This window comes from Oryctolagus cuniculus, chromosome 12 (assembly GCF_051225735.1).
Source record: "Oryctolagus cuniculus isolate XC-2025 breed Fujian yellow rabbit chromosome 12, ASM5122573v1, whole genome shotgun sequence".
Classification (NCBI taxonomy): domain Eukaryota; kingdom Metazoa; phylum Chordata; class Mammalia; order Lagomorpha; family Leporidae; genus Oryctolagus; species Oryctolagus cuniculus.
This window is the reverse complement of record NC_142878.1, coordinates 30,626,483-30,647,233: the sequence shown is the minus strand read 5'-3', so window position 1 is coordinate 30,647,233 and position 20,751 is coordinate 30,626,483. Positions and strand designations below refer to the sequence as shown.

General features: G+C 39.3%; 1 long non-coding RNA gene, 1 other non-coding gene and 1 pseudogene across 6 annotated transcripts in view; all 3 read left to right on the top strand.

Annotated features, from left to right (window-relative positions):
- Positions 1 to 3,755: 3,755 nt before the first annotated feature.
- Positions 3,756 to 20,751, top strand: part of LOC138844624 (uncharacterized) — a 116,954-nt gene continuing 99,958 nt past the window's right edge. The window contains exons 1-2 of one of the 5 annotated variants that reach the window (XR_016217351.1): positions 3,756 to 4,000; positions 5,757 to 5,829. This is a non-coding gene — a long non-coding RNA (uncharacterized LOC138844624). The remainder of the gene's footprint in view (positions 4,001 to 5,756; positions 5,830 to 20,751) is intronic. The other 4 variants (XR_016217348.1, XR_016217349.1, XR_016217350.1 and 1 more) reach the window with 4 other exon arrangements.
- Positions 11,438 to 12,521, top strand: LOC127483715 (protein SET-like; annotated as a pseudogene).
- LOC149122992 (signal recognition particle RNA) lies at positions 15,935 to 16,226 on the top strand. Its single transcript, XR_016218773.1, has one exon.

The window sequence follows — 20,751 nt, the reverse complement described above, 5'->3', positions numbered from 1 at the left end:
CTGGAAGGTTTTAATTTTGGAAGTAGTTAATTTCTGAATTCAAAACAATGTTTTCTAGGGTCTGGGGTAGGAGAAGAGGGAGCTGTTGTTCTGTTGATATAAAGTTCTGGTTACGCAAGGTGAATAAATTCTAGAGATCTGATTTACAATGTGATTTATGTAGTTAACAATGCAGTATTGTGCACTTAAAAACTTGTTAAGAGAAGAATTCATGTTAAGTGTTCTTACTGTGCAACAAAACAGTGTACTCCAAGGGACACAAAGAAACCATTGGAGGTGATGGATATTTCACTACCTCATGGTAATGCTATCATTGGTATATGTATGTCCAAACTCATCAAATTGTACAGTACAGATGTGAGGGGATGTTTTTGGTATATCAGCTGTACCCAAATAAAGCTGTAAAAATACACTCTGGCAATAGCTTGGAAAGAGTAATGAAATTTGTACAAAATCTTGAAGTAGTCAATTGCTTGAGGCTGTTTAGGGGCATTTTTTTCTAGATACAGGACACAGTCTTTTCACAACATACAAGTAAGGTATGGTTGAAAGACTAAAAGACTTGTGTCATGATTCCCTACCACTCTGTCAGATCCTTGTGCTTTTCTGCAAAAACAATTTCATTCCCTATCTCAAAAGAAACTGCACTTGGCAATACAATTTTCTTTTTTACTTTGTATTAGATATGCTTCTTTGATTTATATATAACTGCTTCATTTTGCCTTATTTAGTAGCATCTTATGAAGCTTCACAAGCAGTAAGTATACTCAAAATATGTGTTATATCAATCATATTTGTTTTCTCTGGTCAGCTATTTTCATGTAACTCTCATTTGTGCTATCACCACAGTCAATTGTTGGCGCATTGTTGGGTAAGTTCATACAATTTTTTTAAAAGATTTATTTATTTATTCCAAAGTCAGAATTACACAGAGAGAAGAGAGAGAGAGAGAGAGAGAGAGAGAGAGAGAGAGAGAGAGAGGTCTTCCATCCAATGGTTCACCCTCCAATTGGCTGCAATGGCTGGAACTGCACTGATCCGAAGCCAGGAGCCAGGAGCTTCTTCTGGGTCTCCCATGTGGGTGCAGGGGCCCAAGGACTCGGTCCATCTTGTACTCTTTTCCCAGGCTATAGCAGAGAGTTGGATCAGAAGTGGAGCAGCCAGGACTCGAATTGGCGCCCATATGGGATGCCAGCGCTTCAGGCCAGGGTGTTAATCTGCTGCACCTCAGTGCCAGCCCTAGTTCATACAATTTTGAAAAAAAATTGTTTATTTAACGTGTGGTAGGGAGTAGGGGAGAGCTGCTATCCACTGGTTTACTTCCCAACAGCTGTGGATGGCCACACTGTAGCCAAGATCCAGGAACTCAATCAGGTCTTCCACGTGGGTAGAGGGAAACCAGATCTTGTGCCATCCCCATTGCCTCCTAGGATATACATTAGTAGTTAGCTGGAGTCAGGAGGGAGCTGGTATCAAGTCCAGGTACTTTGATATGGCATGTGGCATTTTAATTGATGTCTTAAGCAGCTAGGCTAACACCAACCTCAGTCATGGCTTTTTAATCTCGTGCCACTGGTGACGTGAGGTTGTCACTGATGGCGTCAATCTCCATTGCTGGTTAGGCCTATGTAATCATTTACTTTCCCAAGGTAAAGATAAAGTAGCATTTTCGCTGAGCTACAGTCAAGTTGATAACTATGAACATAATTATAAGCACTCAGTTGTGTTGTAAAAATAAAGCTTAAAAAAAACAACAAAAATAAAGCTTGATATTATATACTTTCATCAATTTAAAATTCATTGGAAAAACCCCCACTTGTTTGTGCAATCATATTCTAAGTTCAGATTTAATTTATATTGAATTCATGTAATAGTTTGGGTTAAGTGTAAAACTTTCAAAAGTAAATTGAAAGTAGAAAAAGTACATTTAATTATTGGAAAATGTCTTGTTACCCAAATGAGTAGTTTCTACTTCATTTAGAAATAGCTTTTGAGTGGTATTTGGAAGCCATTTTATTGATGTGCATATAATTTAACATAATTTGAGCATAGTTTTCTTATCTCTGATAAAAGGTTTGTTTTGCCTGGGAAAGAGCTACGCTTGCCTACCTTTTTCCTCACACATCTTACACACAGATTTTGCATAGTAGAAATAGAAATAGCCTGAAGTTGTGTGGTAGACTATTAACCTGGTTCACAAATGTGGTATATGGTATCTTCCTTTGCCATCTGTCTCTATTGTCCTACTGCAAATGACATCAGAAAGGTGCAGAGAGTACACAGTTTCGTGTAAAAGTGTTATAGCTGCCCCCTCTCTCCTGTCATGTGTTAAGATTCAGGAAGTGGTGACAGAAAGTGTTATTTTGGCCTTTCTTTCTTTCTTTTTTTTCTGTCTCTGAACATCTGCAACTCCCTTTGGATTGTGCTGTACACTAAAAATAAAACAACTATAGCCTGTGATTCACCTTGTTTTCACTGAGTCAGGACTGTAGATTCTATGGAAGTTTCAGTGACATAGGAGAGTTATAAAAAAGGAAATAAAATTGCTGAATATAGAATGAATTTGGAAGATGATCACAGTATACCTAATATTTGGAACTCCTACTTCTTCCAAATTTTACTTGAAGAATGATTTTAATGTTGTATTGTTGTAGACCTTGTGATTACCTGGAATTCTTAGGGACTCTTTATTTAGATCTGTTTGCCATAGATTTTTGCATGAGAAATGATATATATTAGAGTTTATGTCTAAAAGAAATAAGTAGATCAAATCTCCCTAAAATCATCCTCACTCAAGGCGATGCTTTTTTTTTTTTTTAAAGATTTTATTTATTTATTTATTTGACAGGTAGAATTACCGACAGTGAGAGAGACAGACAGTGAGAAAGGTCTTCCTTCCATTGGTTCACTCTCCAAATAGCTCTACGGCTGGAGCTGTGCCAATCCGAAGCCAGGAGCCAGGTACTTCTTCCTGGTCTCCCAGGCGGGTGCAGGGGACCAAGGACTTGGGCCATCTTCTACTGCTTTCCCAGGCCACGGTAGAGAGCTGGACTGGAAGAGGAGCAACTGGGACTAGAACTGGTGCCCATACGGGATGCTGGTGCCGCGGGCGGAGGATTAACCCAGTGCGCCACGGTGCTGGCCCTCAAGGCAATACTTTTAATAAATTCTTTGCACAATTCAATCATCATTGTGGAAAGAAGGAATTAAAATCCTAGTTAAGGAGGCAATTAGTCAGTGTAGGCTTATGAATAGACAGACAACTGCAATAGAACTCTCCTGGAAGAAAACTGTCTGTTATAACTCTAAATTCATTTTAAGAATTAATTGCTGTTGGCTTTGCAGGTTTTTGGTCTTATGAAGGATTCACACTAAAATACGAACATGCTCTCAAGGCATAGTGCATTAGAAAATTCAGAAATTGGATTTGTAACTAACTTGAAGACTGTGTTCAAATAGTGCCCATGGTATATTTCTAGTAATGTGTCTTTCAAATTTGTATTCATCATTTAAAAATTATTTTACTAAGATGACATACTCATTAAATTGGAAAATGATGCAGCTTGGAGAGATAGCTAATATGTTGCATGATAGAATTAATATCTAAGTGATCCTGATTAGCTGGAATGGAGATGGAAGGTCAAATTAAGAAAAAGTTTCTGGGGCTGGTGCTGTGGTATAGCAAGTAAGTCACCCCCTGCAGTGTGGGGAGCAACTGAGACTAGACTAAATTACTGGAATTAGGACTAATTCTATGCATCTGATCTCCCACAATATGGCGCTGAGAGAGAGACCAAACAACATCTACACAGCTGCCTCGCCAATTCGACTGATAAACTGCAGGAGCTGATCCTGCTCCTGATTGGAGGAGAGCAGCGTGCTCAGCGTGTGGGCAGAAGAGCATGGATTGGTGGAAGAGGACTATAAAGGAGGAGAGAAACAACATGCACCAGGAACACCTGAGGAACATCTGAGCAGCCCCCGAGAGAGCTGGCAGGCGGTATGCTGCTCCTCCATGGAAGCGGGGAAAGCGGCGGGGGGGGGGGGGGGGGGGGGCGGGGGTGCCGCCCCTCCGTGGAGGCGGGGTGGGGGGGCGGCAGCTAACCCGGGACAGCGTCGTTCCTCCACGAGTGAGGGACTGGCAGCAAACCCGGGGAGGGCCGGGCAAAGAGAACAGCGCAGGGTCCAGTGTCGTTCCTCCACGAATGGGGGAGCGACACTGCAGTGCTGGCATCCCATATGGGCATTGGTTTGCGACCCAGGTGCTCCACTTCAATCCAGCTCCCTGCTAATGCACCTTAGTAAGCAGCAGAACATGACCTGAGTGCTTGGGCCCCTGCACCCACGTGGGAGTCCCAGAAGAAGCCCCTGGCTCCTGGCTTCAGCCTGGCTCAGCCCTGGCTATTTGTGGCCATCTATGGTGTGAGCCAGCAGGTGGAAGATCTCTCTCTTTCTCTGCCTTTCTGAAACTCTGCCTTTCAAATAAGTAAAATTAATCTTTAAGGAAAATAAAGAGAAAATGAAGTTTCCTAACATGAATTATAAAGTGCTATATTTTTTTAGATAGCAGAACAACCACAATTGTGAAAGCTATCTATCATGTGAAAACATTGTAGAAATATTGTTGCCTGGAAATTAAACAAAACAAAACAAACAAACAAACAAACAAAAAAAAACCTGGAGCAGGTCCTGTGGCATAGTGAGTAAAGCTGCCTCCTTCAGTGCCAGCTTCCCATATGGATGCCAGTTCAACTCCAGGCTGCTCCACTTCTGATCCAGCTCTCTGCTATGGCCTGGGAGAGCAGTAGAAGATGGCCCAAGTCCTTGGACCCCGTACCCATGTCGGAGACCCAGAAGAGGCTCCTGGCTCCTGGCTTTGGATTGGACCAGCTCTGTCCATTGCAGCCATTTGGGGAATGGATCAGAGTATACAAGATCTTTCTCTCTCTGCCTCTCTGAAACTCTGCCTTTCAAATAAATAAATCTTAAAATGAAAGCAAAAAAACAAACCACAAAAACCTGATCTCCTCAAACCTGAAATGTAATACAATCACTGCTCCTATCATAGAATAAATGATATTTTCTTTTCTCCATAAAATATTTATGATGGATTGTGTTTAATTTTAATCATATTTTTAAGATTTATTTATTTATTCAAAAGGCAGAGTTACACACACACACACACACACACACACACACACACACAGAGAGAGAGAGAGAGGTCTTCCATCCATTGGTTCACTCTCCAATTGGCTGAAATAGTTGGAGCTGCACCGATCCGAAGCCAGGAGCTAGGCGCTTTTTCTAGGTCTCCCACATGGTTGCTGGGGCCCAAGGAGTTGGGCCATCTTCCACTGCTTTCTCAGGCTATAGCAGAGAGTTGGCTTGGAAGTGGAGCAGCTGGGTCTTGAACCAGCGTCCATATGGGATGCCTGCACTTCAGGCCAGGGCATTAACCTGCTGCACCACAGTGCCAGCCCCAATTTTATCATATTTTGAAAGTGACTGAACAATTGGAGCATATTCAGAGAAGCCTGAGTGGAAGCCACTCATAGTTGCGAGAATGAAATATGTATAAAATGGAAGAGAAAAACTTGTATGGACTGGATTCTTGTAATAGCTGAAAGTTAATCAGGTAGAAGAATTCGGTTTATTCTGAGAAATCACAGAGACAGGCTTAGAAGCATGTGTGTATTAGAGAGAGAGCAGAGATGCTTTGGTTAAAGAGTTATCTGAAAATCATTGTGTTTCTTTAGGAGGAATTCCACCATTTTTATAAGTTCAAGTATTCATTCAGAGATTTGCCAACTGCTTGTCAGAGATATTGTGGTATGTATTCTATGTCTAATGCTTTGTGCTGTTATTAATTTAATTTATACCTTACAGGAGGTCAAGATACAGTGAATAGTGAGACACAAAATAGGGGCTTAGAGTCAGGGAGAAATAGTGCAAGGAGGAGAAATAATCCTTTTTGGGTGTGTGTGGTGGTGTGAGGAGAAATATTATTGATAAGGCAGTAACGGGTTAAACTTTTGCCTATTCAGTTGTTAAGAGTCAGCTTATATGGCTGGTAGGGGTAACAGGAAGAGTTGGGGGCAATGCAGGGTGTCGTATCTTCCAATCTTTTACCCACAACAAAATGCCATATAGGAATTCTTTAAGCTAGGGACTAGAGATATTAAGAGGATTAAAATATATTTCCTTTCCATTGGAGCTCACATTCTAGTAGAGAAAATAGACATATAGACAATTCACAATACAACTTGTAAGAGCTTTTGCAGTAGATGGTAGGTCTATAGTGGATGGAGCCAGTATTATCTGGGGACCTGAAAAGATAGTTTATTTAGTAAAGCAAAACAAGAAAGATCTTCAAGGAGTGAAAGGTACACAGTATTTTTGCACAGTTAATTTTTGTGTCATATCAAAAGCTGGATTATTATTTGAGAAGGAAAAGTGATTCAACTGTACTGCACATTTTGTACAAAAAATAAAATGTTTCCTCTTCTTCTCTTTGAAAATGTGAATTTTGTTTGTTTTTAAGATTTAGAATAAGAAGGAGAGAGAAGATATTATTTAATAATTTAACTGCAAAACCAGATATTTCTTTCCCAGAATTTTCCACATACTAGAGTCTTAAATATTTCTAAAAATTCTCATTCACAACTTTGTTGCAACAAAATGAGCAAAGTAAACTCAAAGTAACAGAGAGGTCTTCCACCATGGTTGATAATGTCTACAGCCTAGAAATGAGAGATTCTATTTGATATAATGCAAAGTTTGAATATGTTTCAATATTTTTCTTCCAATTTCTTTCAATTTAGTGGTTGTATCTATTTATGGGGGAAAATTTCTTTATTCAAATATATTATTATTTTATTATTTGTGGTTTTTTATTTGCTCTCATATATACTGCATCATTTCTTCTATTATAGTAAAAGAATAACTGGTGGCAGCCGGCCATTCTGATTTTAGTGTAATTTAATTTATTGTTTACCATGTACTATATAATAACAAAAATGGGTTAGGATTTTTTGCTCATTTTTATTATACAATTTTATTTAATGCACAAGAAGATGAGAATGCCTTAAGGACTAATTCTGAGGTCAGAATGCTACTTAAGGTGATTGTAATTCTATGAGGCTGATGTATGGACTGCTTCCCATGTTGGAACATTCACTCCTTTTTAATTTTACCTATTATTATTACCGAACACTCGGTCCTATTTATATGGTCACTTTAAAACTTGATCTTATCTATATGATCACTTCAACACTTACTCCTATCCATATAATCTTTATAATATTTAAAGTGCTATTTTTACTACCCAGCTTAAGGGGACTTGGGGTCCCATGGCAAGCTTTTAAACTGTACCATTAGAAGTAAGTCCATAGGAATGTATGCATAACTATACTGCTTTATAGTTACAAACTTCATACATTTCACAGTTATAACTTTAGGATCGTGGTGAGTCTTCTTACCATGCCCGCCCTCCCACCCATACTCCCACCCCCTACCTCTTCCCTCTCTTATTCTCTTATTTTTCATTAAGATCTATTTTCAGTTAACTTTATACACATATGGTTAACTATTAAGTAAAGAGCTAAACAATTAGTATGAAAGAAAAAAAGATAAGCAAAATAAGAAAAGAAGAAAAAAATTATTCCTCAACAGTCAAGACAAGAGCTGTTCAAAGTCATTGCTTCTCAAAGTGTCAATTTCACTTCTACAGTTTGCCTTTTAGGTGCTTTATTAGTTATCACAGTTCAGGGAGAACATGTAGAATTTGTCCTTTTGGGAAACTTATTTCACTAAGTATGATGTTTTCCAGTTTCCTCCATTTTGTTGCAAATGACTGAATTTCATTTTTTTTTAACTGCTGTGCAGTATTCCATGGTGCATATATCCCATAATTTCTTTATCCAGTCTTCAGTTGTTGGGCATTTGTGCTGATTCCATGTCTTTACTATTGTGAATTGAGCTGCAATAAACATGGAGGTACAGATAGCTCTTCATATCCTTATTTCATTTCCCTTGGGTGGATTCCCTGGAATGGGATGGCTGTGTCATCTGGTAGGTCTATATTCAGCCTTCTTTTTTTTTTTTTTTTAAAGATTTATTTATTGGGGCTGGCACTGCGGTGCAGCAGGTTAAAGCCACAGTCTGCAGTGCTGGCATCCCATATGGGTGCCGGTTTCAGTCCTGGCTGCTCCTCTTCTGATCCAGCTCTCTGATATGGCCTGGGAAAGCAGTGGAAGATGGCCCAAGTCCTTGGGCCCCTGCATCCATGTGGGAGACCCAGAAGAAACTTCTGGTTCCTGGCTTCAGATCAGCTCAGTTCTGGCCATTGCAGTCATTTGGGGAGTGAACCAGTGGATGGAAGACCTCTCTCTCTGGCTCTACTTATCTCTGTAACTCTGTCTTTCAAATAAATAAAATATTTCTTTAAAAAAGATTTATTTATTTATTTGAAAGTCAGAGTTACACAGAGAAGAGAGAGAGAGAGAGAGAGAGTGAGAGAGAGAGAGATCTTCCTTTCGATGGTTCACTCCCTAATGTCTGCAGTGGCTGGAGCTGCACCGATCCAAAGCCAGGAGCCAGGAGCTTCCTCTGGGTCTTCCCACATGGGTGCAAGGGTCCAAGGACTTGGGCCATCCTCTACTGCTTTCCTAGGCCATAGCAGAGAGCTGGATCAGAAGTTGAGCAGCTGGGACTCAAACCAGTGCCCATATGGGATGCCAGCACTGCAGGCGGCAGTTTTACCTGCTACGCCACAGTGCTGGCCTCATATATTCAGCCTTCTAAGGTATCTCCATACTGTCTACCATAGTGGCTTTTCCAGCTTACATTCCCACCAATAGTGGATTAGAGTACCTTTTCCCCACATCCTCAATAGCATTCATTTGTTGATTTCCATATGAAGGCCATTCTAATGTGTGTGAGGTGAAACCTCATTGTGGTTTTGATTTGCATTTCTCTGATGGCTAGTGATTCTGAGAATTTTTTTCATGTGTCTGTTGGCCATTTGGATTTCCTCTTTTGAAAAATGCCTCTTTAAGTCTTTTGCCCATTACTTAACTGGCTTGTTTGTTTTGTTGTTGTTGAGTTTCTTGATCTCTTCATATATTCTGGTTATTAATCCTCTATCAGTTGTATAGTTTGCAAATATTTTTTTCCATTAGGTCAGTTGTCTTTTCACTTTGCTGAGTGTTTCTTTTGCAGAGCAGAAACTTCTCAATTTGATGTAATCCCATTGGTCAATTTTGGCTTTGATTGCCTGTGCCTCTGGGGTCTTTTCTAAGAACTATTTGCCTATGCCAGTGCCTTGCAGTTATTCCCCAATGTTCTCTAATAATTTGATGATATTGGGTTGTAGATATAGGTCTTTAATCCATTTTGAGTGGATTTTTGTGTGAGGTGTGAGGTAGGGGTCTTGCTTCTTACTTCTGCATGTGGAGATCCAGTTTTCCCAGCATCATTTGTTGAAGAGACTGTCCTTGCTCCATGGATTGAATTCAGCTCCTTTGTCAAAAATAAATCAGTTGCAGATGCATTGATTGATTTGTGGCATTTCTGTTCTGTTCCATTGGTCTATCCATCTGTTTTTGTACCAGTACCAGACTATTTTGATTATAACTGCCCTGAAGTATTTCTTGAAATCTTGTATTGCGATGCCTTCAGCTTTGTTTTTGTTCTATAAGATTACTTTAGCTATTTGGTGTTTCCTTTATTTCCATATGAATTTCAGCATCTTTTTTTATATCTGAGAAGAATGTCCTTGGTATTTTGATTGATATTGTATTGTATTTGTAAGCTGCTTTAGGTAGTATGGACATTTTGATGATATTGATTCTTCCAATCCATGAACATGGAGGATTTTTCCATTTTTTTGGTATCTTCTTCTATTTATTTCTTTAATGTGTTGTAATTCTCATGGGAGAGATCTTTGACATCCTTGGTTAAATTTATTCCAAGGTATTTGATTTTTTTGGATAGCTATTGTGAATGGGATTGATCTTAGTAGCTCTTTCTCAGCCATAGAACATGCTGCTTTTAAATTGGCAATAAGAGGGGCCGGCACTGTGGGTTAACACCCTGGCCTGAAGTGGTGGCATTCCATAAGGGCGCCAGTTCGAGACCCGGCTGCTTCTCTTCTGATTCAGCTCTCTGCTATAGCCTGGAAAAGCAGTAGAAGATGGCCCAAGTCCTTGGGCCCCTGCACCCATGTGGGAGACCCAGAAGAAGCTCCTGGCTCCTGGCTTCAGATCAGCTCAGCTCTGGCTGTTGCGGCCAAGGGGGGAGTGAACCAGTAGATGGAAGACTGCTCTCTCTCTACGTCTCCTCTCTCTGTGTAACTCTGCCATTCAAATACATAAATAAATCTTAAAAAAAAATTGGCAATAAGAAATCCATGATGATGCCATATTGATTTATTGTTGACAAAAAGAAAGTGTGTTATTGTGTCAATATAGGGAAATTTAGTAAGAGTGAGCTTATCTTAATAGCAGTTCACCCAAAAGACTTGGAGATTTTATTTGTCTGCAATCTCATATGGGCTCATAATGTGATATGGCTATAAAAAAAGTCTATGCTATTTTGAAGATAATAGATGCAATATATAGATGAATAGTTTCCCGAACAACATCAGATCATATCTGACATATATGAAGTACAATGATTTAAGGGGAATATTGACAGAACAAGCTGGATCATTTCTCAACTTATATATGACATAGAATAGAGAGGACTGAGTTTTTCTAGCTAGCAAAAGAGAATTCATGAGGAAGCTAATCAAGTGCTTTAATGGTACTTAATGTCTTGTAGAAGAATGATTAGACTAACAGAGTTGTAGTTTCAGAAAATTAACTGGAGAGAGATGGTTTGGCTCAGCCCCAAGTGTATCTGGTAATTGCAAAGGACTACCTTTTGATATAGTAAATGTCCCTGTGTATGATGGAGATGACGAACTAACATTTCACCACTCCCAGTATTTGTGTCATTTGGCATGTAACTTTTAGCACCTTCCACTGTGGACAGGTTGATCTTTCTGACCCTTTAACTCTTGACTGAACCATGTGAATTGCTTTGACCAATGGGATGTTACAAGAAGTGACACAAGCAGAGATGTGAAGCAGGCTTGCATATTGGGGTTTCTTTTCTCTCCTACTTTTGCCAGCACCATGAGAACATTTTTACGCAAGAGTATTGGCAGGAGGAGCCCCGGCCGGCCGGGGCCGGCGCGCCGCCCCAGCCCCTCCCTCGTCCTCAGGCCGCGAGGGCAGCGCAAGCAATCGAGCGAGCGAGGGGGAGGGCGAGCGAGCAGCGCCGGGAGGAGGCGGCCGGACAGAGCGAGCGTCCGCGCGTGTGGCGTGAGGGGAAGCCGCCCGCCCGCCCCCCGCGCCTTCCCTTCTCTCCCCCTGGCCGCTCCCCGCCACGACCGCGGAGCAGCACCATGTCGGCGCCGGCAGCCAAAGTCAATAAAAAGGAGCTCAACTCCAACCACGACGGGGCCGACGAGACCTCAGAAAAAGAACAAGGAGCAATTGAACATATTGATGAAGTACAAAATGAAACAGACAGACTTAATGAACAAGCCAGTGAGGAGATTTTGAAAGTAGAACAAAAATATAACAAACTCCGCCAACCATTTTTTCAGAAGAGGTCAGAACTGATCGCCAAAATCCCAAATTTTTGGGTAACAACATTTATCAACCATCCACAAGTGTCTGCACTGCTTGGGGAGGAGGATGAAGAGGCGCTGCATTATCTGACCAGAGTGGAAGTGACAGAATTTGAAGATATTTAATCAGGTTACGGAATAGATTTTTATTTTGATGAAAATCCATACTTTGAAAATAAAGTTCTCTCCAAAGAATTTCATCTGAATGAGAGTGGTGATCCATCTTCAAAGTCCACCGAAATCAAATGGAAATCTGGAAAGGATTTGAGGAAACGTTCAAGTCAAACGCAGAACAAAGCCAGCAGGAAGAGACAGCACGAGGAGCCAGAGAACTTCACCTGGTTTACTGACCATTCTGACGCAGGTGCGGATGAGTTAGGAGAGGTCATCAAGGATGATATTTGGCCGAATCCATTACGGTACTACTTGGTTCCTGATATGGATGATGATGAAGGGGAAGGAGAAGAAGATGATGATGAAGAAGAAGAAGAAGGGTTGGAAGACATTGATGAGGAAGGCGACGAGGATGAAGGGGAGGAAGGGGAGGAGGATGAAGGAGAAGATGACTAATAGAAAACACTGATGGATTCCAACTTTTTTTTTTTTTTTTTTTTTTCTCCAGTCCCTGGGAGCAAATTGCTGTCTTCTTTTTATTTTTTTCCCTCTTGTGCTCAGTCTCCCTGTTTTTGAGGTCTCTTTTCTCTACACCATGGTTCTCACCTTATTGTGGGGAAAATACCTGAAGCAGAATACAATGGGAAAAGAATCTCTACCCCTTTCTTTTCCAAATTCATTTTATCCCTCTTGTCTCAACAAAAACTGTATGGAATCAACACCACCGTGCTCTGCGGGGGGGGGGGGGGGGGGGGAAGGGAAGAAACCCTCCTGCTCCTGCTGGCTCTGCTGGAAGCTGGAGGATGCCAGGCCCCTGTGTACTAGTGCATAGAATTCTAGCTTTTCTCCTCCTTTCTCTGTATATTGGGCTCAGAGATTACACTGTCTCTGTGTGACTACGGACAGTTAGCATTTACCAACATGTATCTGTCTACTTTCTCTTGTTTAAAAAAAGAAAAAAAAACCTTAAAAAAATGGGGTTATAGAAGGTCAGCAAAAGGTGGGTTTGAGATCTTTGGGTGGGTTAAGTGGGCATTTTGACAACATGGCTTCTCCTTTGGCATGTTTAATTGTGATGTTTAACGGACATCCTTGCAGTTGAAGATGACACTTTTAAATAAAATTCTCTCCTAATGATGAAAAAAAAAAGAGTATTGGCAGATGAGATGTATATCAATCAGTTTGAGTCATACTCAAAAATCAGCTGAGGACCAACTAACCTCTAGACATATGAGTTGAGTATAACTAAGCCTAGAATATCCAGAAATGCCCAATCTAAATTGCTGATTCATTTATTTATTATGAGCTAAAGAAATGCTTATATTTTAAGTCACTGTGTTTTGAAGTGCTTTGTTACACAGTATTAATGTATCAAGAGATAACATTTTCTATAGGATGGTCATGTTTAAGAAGGAGGTAGATGGCTATCAGTCAAAATTGTTATAAAAAAGAAACTTTATTTATTTAAGTAGACACAGAAAAGATAAGTCCCAAAGATGAATCCCTTTCCAGGAAACACCATTGTGATATTAATATAATAGTTCACATTTAATGAGCTGTTACTATATGCCAGACATTAAGTGCATTATATTTATTAGTATTTACTCTTATGAAATAAGTACTCTCATTATTTCCATGATACTGTTAAGGAAACAAGCACAGATCACACAACCAGTAAGTGGTGTATCTAGAATTGAACATAGGTATTTAGCTACAGAAATAATACCCTTATCAGTGTACCATGTTCACATTGATCCATGATCTCTAACTAGTATTCCTAAAGCACACTGGAAAGTTGGCATTTATATCTCCATGTTTATTAAGTTGGGAAAATTAATGATTATTTTTGTAAATGCAGTTTTTTTGGATATAGGAAAACCTTTAACACATGAATCATATTACATAAAATTCAAAAGAAACCCATTAGATGTGAAAATTGATAAATTTTTTAAAGATTTATTTTATTTTTTGAAAGACGGAATTACAGAGAGAGGTTGAGACAGAGAGAGGTCTTCCATCCGCTGGTTCACACCCCAGATGGCTGCAATGGCTGGAGCTGAGCTGATCTGAAGCCAGGAGCCAGGGGCTTCTTCTGGGTCTCCCATGTGGGTGCAGGGGCCCAAGGACTTGGGCCATCTTTTACTGCTATTCCAGGCCATAGAAGAGAGCTGGATCAGAAGAGAAGCAGCTGGGACTAGAACTGGCACCCACATGGGATGCTGGCGCTTCAGGCCAGGGCTTTCACCTGATTGATAAATTTAATGCTTTGGTTGTGGTGATATTTTGGGGGGGGGGCATGACTTAATAACTCATGTTTTATTGGATGCTGTAATTAATTATGCTACTTTTGTAATAAAATGAATATTTTGGTACATTCTCTATAGAAGATAAATATTGAATGGGACTCAATTTGAACTGTTAAGAAACATCTCTGTAGATCTAATGAATTTATTCAACATGAATATGGTGGATGAGCTCTATTTTAAAAATTATTTAAAAACTTACATTCTCTTTTCATTGCTTGCTTTTCTTCAGTCGTTCTTATTTTTAAGCTAGGGAATTTGGCACCAGCATGGTAGATTGTGAAACTTGTGACTTACCTCTTTTGGGTGTTTATTTCATTTTGTAAAAAAAAAAAACACTGTTCAAAATCTATATTTATTTGAAAGCAAGAGAGAGGAATAGAGATAGGGATGAGAGAGAGAGAGAGAGAGAGAGAGAGAGAGAGAGAAATTTGATTTTCCACCTGTTGGTTCACTACCGTGGGCCAGATTGAAGCCAGGAGCCTGGAACTCCATCCATTTCCCACATGGGTGGAAGAGACCCAAGTACTTGAGTCATCATCTGCTGCTTTCCAGGATATGCATTATCAGGAAGCTGGATCACAAGCAGAGCTGGAACTGGAGCTCAGGGACTGTAGTATGGGATATGGCATCCCAAGTGGTGACTTAACTGCTAAGTCAAATGCCTGCTTCTAAAACCCATCTTAACACAGGTGACCTCTAGCATCTCTCACTCATTTAAAAAAGGAACCTATACATTGTTTTTCTTTTTCTTTCTCTTTTTTAATATTTATTTATTTGAAAGAGTTACAGAGAGAGAAAGAAAGGCAGAGAGAGAGAGAGAGAGAGAGAGAGATCTTCCATCTGCTGGTTCACTCTGCAATTGGCCGCAGTGGCTGGAGCTGAGCTGATCCAAAGCCAGGAGCCAGGAGCTTCTTCTGGGTCTCCCACGTGGGAGGGGCCCAAAGACTTGGGCATCTTCTACTGCTTTCCAAAGCTATAGTAGAGAGCTGGATTGGAAGTGGAGCGGCCAGGACTAGAACCGGTGCCCATATGGGACTGCTTTCCCAGGCGCATTAGTAGGGAGCTGGATTGGAATTGAGGCAGCTAGGACTAGAACCAGTGTCCATATGGATGCCAGCACTGCAGGTGGAGGCTTAACCTTCTATGCCACAATGCCAGCCCTCCCCGCCCCACCCCCTCGTTGTCATTCTTAACACAGTTTTCTAAGCAGCTGCTGCCAATTGATTGAAGCTGCAGAAAAGTTCAAACCTCTTTATTATCCTGGCATTGGACTGATCTTAGAAATGCCCAGATGATTGCTTAAAATTTTAATCTAGTAAAAATTAAACATCTACTAACCACTCCCTAGAAACCAGGCACTAGGTTCAAGGTTACACCTGCATTAACTCATAATTCCCACATAATCTCTATGTGATAGATATTATCATTATTCTGATTTTATGAATGATAAAACTGAAGCTTAAAGGGGTTAAAGTAAAATTTCAAAATAATAGAGTTAGTATATTAGTGGTGCCAACATGTAGATTAGCTCTGATTTTCTTACTTCACAGCACAGGCTCTTAACCTATGTCTGATATAACTGCTTTTCACTAAAGTCTTTGGTGGTGCATCAACACTCTTTAGGTTTCCTCTAAGATGACATTAGTTATGCAGAGCTGCCTTGTTCCCTAAAAGTGGAGTGGAGAATCTGTGGGTTTTGTTTGTTTGTTTGTTTTTGTTTTGTTTGTGAAGGAAAGAGATTAACCAGAAAGCATATAATGATAATTCCTTATAATATGAGTAGAATAGCATTGGGAATGTGGAATATCTTACTGCATTTGAAATTATATAAGAAGTTGCCGGGCGCGGTGGCGCGCGCCTGTAGTCCCAGCTCCTTGGGAGGCTGAGGCCGGAGGATCGCTTGAGTCCAGGAGTTCTGGGCTGTTGTGTGCTATGCCGATTGGGTGTCCGCACTAAGTTCAGCATCAATATGGTGACCTCCTGGGAGCAGGGGACCACCAGGTTGCCTAAGGAGGGGTGAGCCGGCCCAGGTTGGAAACGGAGCAGGTCAAAACTCCTGTGCAGATCAGAAATTATATAAGAAGTTGTTATAATATGTTTAAGAGTCATTCTTTTAAATTATCTAGTTTGAAATTGATGTCTAATTGATTGTTACATGAAATGTTGTTTATCAGAAGTTAAATATTATCTTTATAAGGCTTTAGAAATGAAACCAAAACCTTAAATTGTGCCCTAAAGTACTATTATAGAACTGACAGTGTGTACTGTCCTAAATATATTAATTCATAAAAAATGATTTTAATGCTCTTCTTAGCATGTCAGTGGCACAATTAAACATTCTACAGGATAGTTAACTGAATATTTTATGCCTCCAGAAAAGTTCTTGATCTTCAGAATTGCATACTAATTTTCAAATTCCTTTTATATAATGCAGAATTCCTTTAAGGAATTAAAAATTCATTTGTCTTTCAAATGAAGGCATTATGTATTTTTACCAACTTTTTTGAATGAAAGAAATGTCCAAAATTAGTGTGTTAACTTTGAATATTTTGGCTAAGTTTGACTTCTGAAAGTTAGAATATCCATGCAAATCATCAAAATTCCCTAATGTAATGGAGCATCCTTTATATGAGTAATTATTGTTAGTTTTCTAAATATAGTACAACTGAGTAGTTGAAGAGTAAGGAAAACATTAGATGGCCTACTTTTCACTAATTAATAATCTTTTGGTCCCCTCCCTTCTCCACTCTGTGAATTTTGAGCCTGGACTTAATTTTTCTCTTGATACTAATTAGCAAAATTCTGTTAATAGGAATAAAACTGTAGGGACTTCTAACTCTGATGAAAAGCTCCACAAGATAAGATAAAATATCCTCTCTTTCTATGAATCCACATAAATGTGGGCAGAATTTTAGCATTGTCATGAAACCATCCCTGGAAATTTTATTTGTAACAAGGGAGTCATAAAATTCCTGGATTTCATGCCTTGTTGCTGTGTTTTGTAAAAGTAACCTGCAACCTTTAAAAATTCCATTACTCATTTTTAAAAATTTTACTTAAGTTATATAAATTTCATGTATTTCATATATACAGATTTAGGAACATAGTGTCACTTTCCCACCTACCCTTCCTCTTGCCCATGCTCCAAACATTCCTTCTCCTCCATCTCACATTTCCACTCTTAATTTTTACAAATATTTATTTTCAGTTTACTTAATGATTGTATATTTAACCCTACATTAAGTAAAAGAGTTCAACAAATAGTATGAAGAGGAAAAAAAAAAAAACCACTGTTCGTTAATGGAAGACACAAGCACTGTAAACAATCATTGAATCTCAAAATGTCTATTGCACTCTAGTATATGACATTCCAGGTATTCTATTAGTTACTTTGGATCATGGGGAACATATGACATCTGTATTTTTGGGACTGGCTTATTTCATTAAATATAATGATTTCCAGCTGTATCCATCTTATTGCAAAAGACAGGATTTCATTTTTTTTTGTTTTCCAGAGTTTAGTATTGCTTTCTTTTTTTTTTCCAAAGAAAACTTTTATTTAAGGAATACAAACTTAATGCATTTCATAAATACAACTTTAGGAACACAGTGATTCTTCCCTCGTTGTCCCACCCACACTCCTTTACCTCCTCCCTCTCCTATTCCTAGTCTTATATTTTTTTCTAAAATCTATTTTCAATTAACTTTATATACAGAAGATTAACTCTATACTAAGTAAAGAGTTCAACAAGTTATATATAAAAAAAACTATTCCTCAGCAGTCAAGGCAAGGGCTATTCAAAGTCATTGCATCTCAAAGTTGATTTCACTTCTTTTTTATTTGAAACATTCTTTTTTTGAGAAACATAATTAACTTTAAAGAAGAACCCAAGAATGATACATCTTTTGTGAGCACTTAGACTTAATTATCACTTATGAAACATAAGAATATCCTCCACTTAATACACTAAAACGAAGTAATTCTTTGAGATCAAGTTTTACTTTTAAGTCTCATAATACAATTCTTTGAGGACAGAGGTCCTGCATGGGAAGTTAGTGCTCAGTGACTCCTGTTGTTAATTTAACACTCTTTTGTGTAATGTCAGTGATCACCTGAGGCTCTTGACATGAGCTACCTAGGCTATGGAAGCCTTTTGGATCCACAAACTCCTTCAGTATTTTGACAAAGCTGTAAGCAGAGTAGAAGTTCTCTACTACCTTCAGAGAAAAGCACATTCTTCTTTGATGACCACTCCTTTCCATTGGGATCTCACCCACAGAAGTCCTTCATGTAAGACACTCTCTGCATCAGAGTCTTGGCTTTCAATGCATGAAATATACCCTTAAAACTAAGTCTGTAGAAATCTATTCAGAACTATACAAGTTTACAGTTACAAACTCCATGCAATTCATAATTACAACTTTAGGATTGTGGTGATTCTTCCCACTATGTCTGCCCTCCCACCCACACTCCCATCCCTCTCTTATTCCCACTCTTATTTTTAATAAGATCTATTCTCAAGTAACTTTGTACACATATGATTAACTCTATGCTAAGTAAAGAGTTCAACAAATAGTATGAAAAAAAGTAATACTGTTCCTCAACAGTCAAGACTAGGGCTGTTTATAGTCTTTGCTTCTCAAAGCGTCCATTTCTCTTCTACAGATTGCTTTTTAGGTGCTCTATTAGTTATCACAGGTCAGGGAGAACATATGGTATTTGTCTTGTTGGGACTGGCTTATATCACTAAGTATGATGTTTTTCAGTTTCATCCATTTTGTTGCAAATGACTGGAATTCATTTTTTTTTTTTTACTTTACTGCTGTGCAGTATTCCGTGTTTTACATATCCCATAATTTGTTTATCCAGTCCTCAGTTGATGGGCATATGGGTTGATTCCATGTCTTTGATATTGTGAATTGAGCTGCAATAAACATAGAGGTACAGATAACTTTCATATGCTGATTTCATTTCCCTTGAGTAGAAACCCAGGAGTGGGATGACTGCATCATATGGTAGGTCTATATGCAGATTTCTGAGGTGTCTCATACTGTCTTTCATAGTGGCTTTATCTTCCCATCAACAGTGGATTAGGGTAACTTTTTTGCCACTTCCTCACCAGCATTATTTTGTTGTTGTTGTTGTTGATTTTTGTATTAAAGCCATTCTAATGGGGGTGACCTGAGATCACATTGTAGTTTTGATTTGAATTTCCCATTGGCTAGTGATCCTGAGCATTTCTTCATGTGTCTGTTGGCCCTTTTGATTTCTTGTTTTGAAAAATGCTTGTTTAAGTCCTTTGCCCATTACTTAACTGGGTAGCAGTATTTTAGGTGCTGTGTTAGTTACCACAGATAAGGGAGAACATATGGTATTTGTCTCTTTGGGACTGGCTTATATCACTAAATATGATGTTTTCCAGATTCATCTATTTTATTGCAAATGACTAGATTTCACTTTTTTAACTGCTGTCTAGTATTCCATAGAGTACATATCCCATAATTTCTTTATCCAGTCTTCAGTTGGCAGCATTTAGGTTGATTCATGTCTTAGCTATTGTAAATTGAGCTGCAATAAACATGGGCTGCAAATAACTCTTTTATTTTCTGATTTCATCTCTCGGGTAAATTTCCGGGAGTAGGATGGCTGAATCATATGGTAGAGCTATCTTCAGACTTCTGAGTTATTTCCAAAGAGATTTCCATAGTGGTTTTTCCAGTTTACAATACAACCAATGGTAGATTAGGGTACTTTTCCCCACATCCTTCTCAGCATTTGTTGTTTGTTGATTTCTTTTTCTTTTCTTTTTTTTTTTTTTTAATTTAAAAGCCAGGAGCCAGGATCTTCTCCCAGGTCTCCCACATGAGTGCAGGATCCATAGCACTTGGGTTATCCTCCACTGTTTCCCAGGGCAAAGCAGAGCGATGGATCAGAAGAGGAGCAGCTGGGCGTGGAACCGGTGACCATATGGAATGCTGGTACCACAGGCGGAAGCTTAGCCCACACTATGCCACAGGCCTAGCCCCTTGATTTCTCTTTAAAATCTCAATTTCATGGGAAAAATTTTCATTCATGTAATGCATGGCTTTAGTTTGTGGATTGCTTCTGATTGCTTTTGAATAATCCTAAGGTTAATTTTTTGATTTCTGTTTCCAGCATTTCTTCAATCTCTACATCTTCACATTGTAACACTGAAATATTGTTGTGTACCTTTGTTGTGGGGGGTGGGGGTTAGTCATGGTGTATTCCTTATTCTTGTTTCTTGAATTTCTATGTTTTACTTTAGGGATTTGTGGGATGGATTTTTTTTTCCTCTGATGGCTTTTATCTTTGAGCTATGTCTCTGTGGTTTAGTGGAATGTCTGTACTTTCAGTGAATACCAAGAGGTGTGTGGTGGGTATGGCCAGGGAGCTCTATTCAGTGCTTCAGAGTGGGGCCAGTATCCAGGGTAACACCCAAATTGGGTGTGTTAGATCTCAATGCCTGATTGTTAGCCCACAGTGTGTTCTGTCCCACTGTATGAACCACACAAATGATCTGTGCAGTTCTCATTGTGATCACAGTTCACACTGTAATGATCTGCTCTGAGCATCAGAGTTGCATTCAGTGATTGTCCAGAAACCCAGCTACACCCTGTACCTTCTCATGTAAC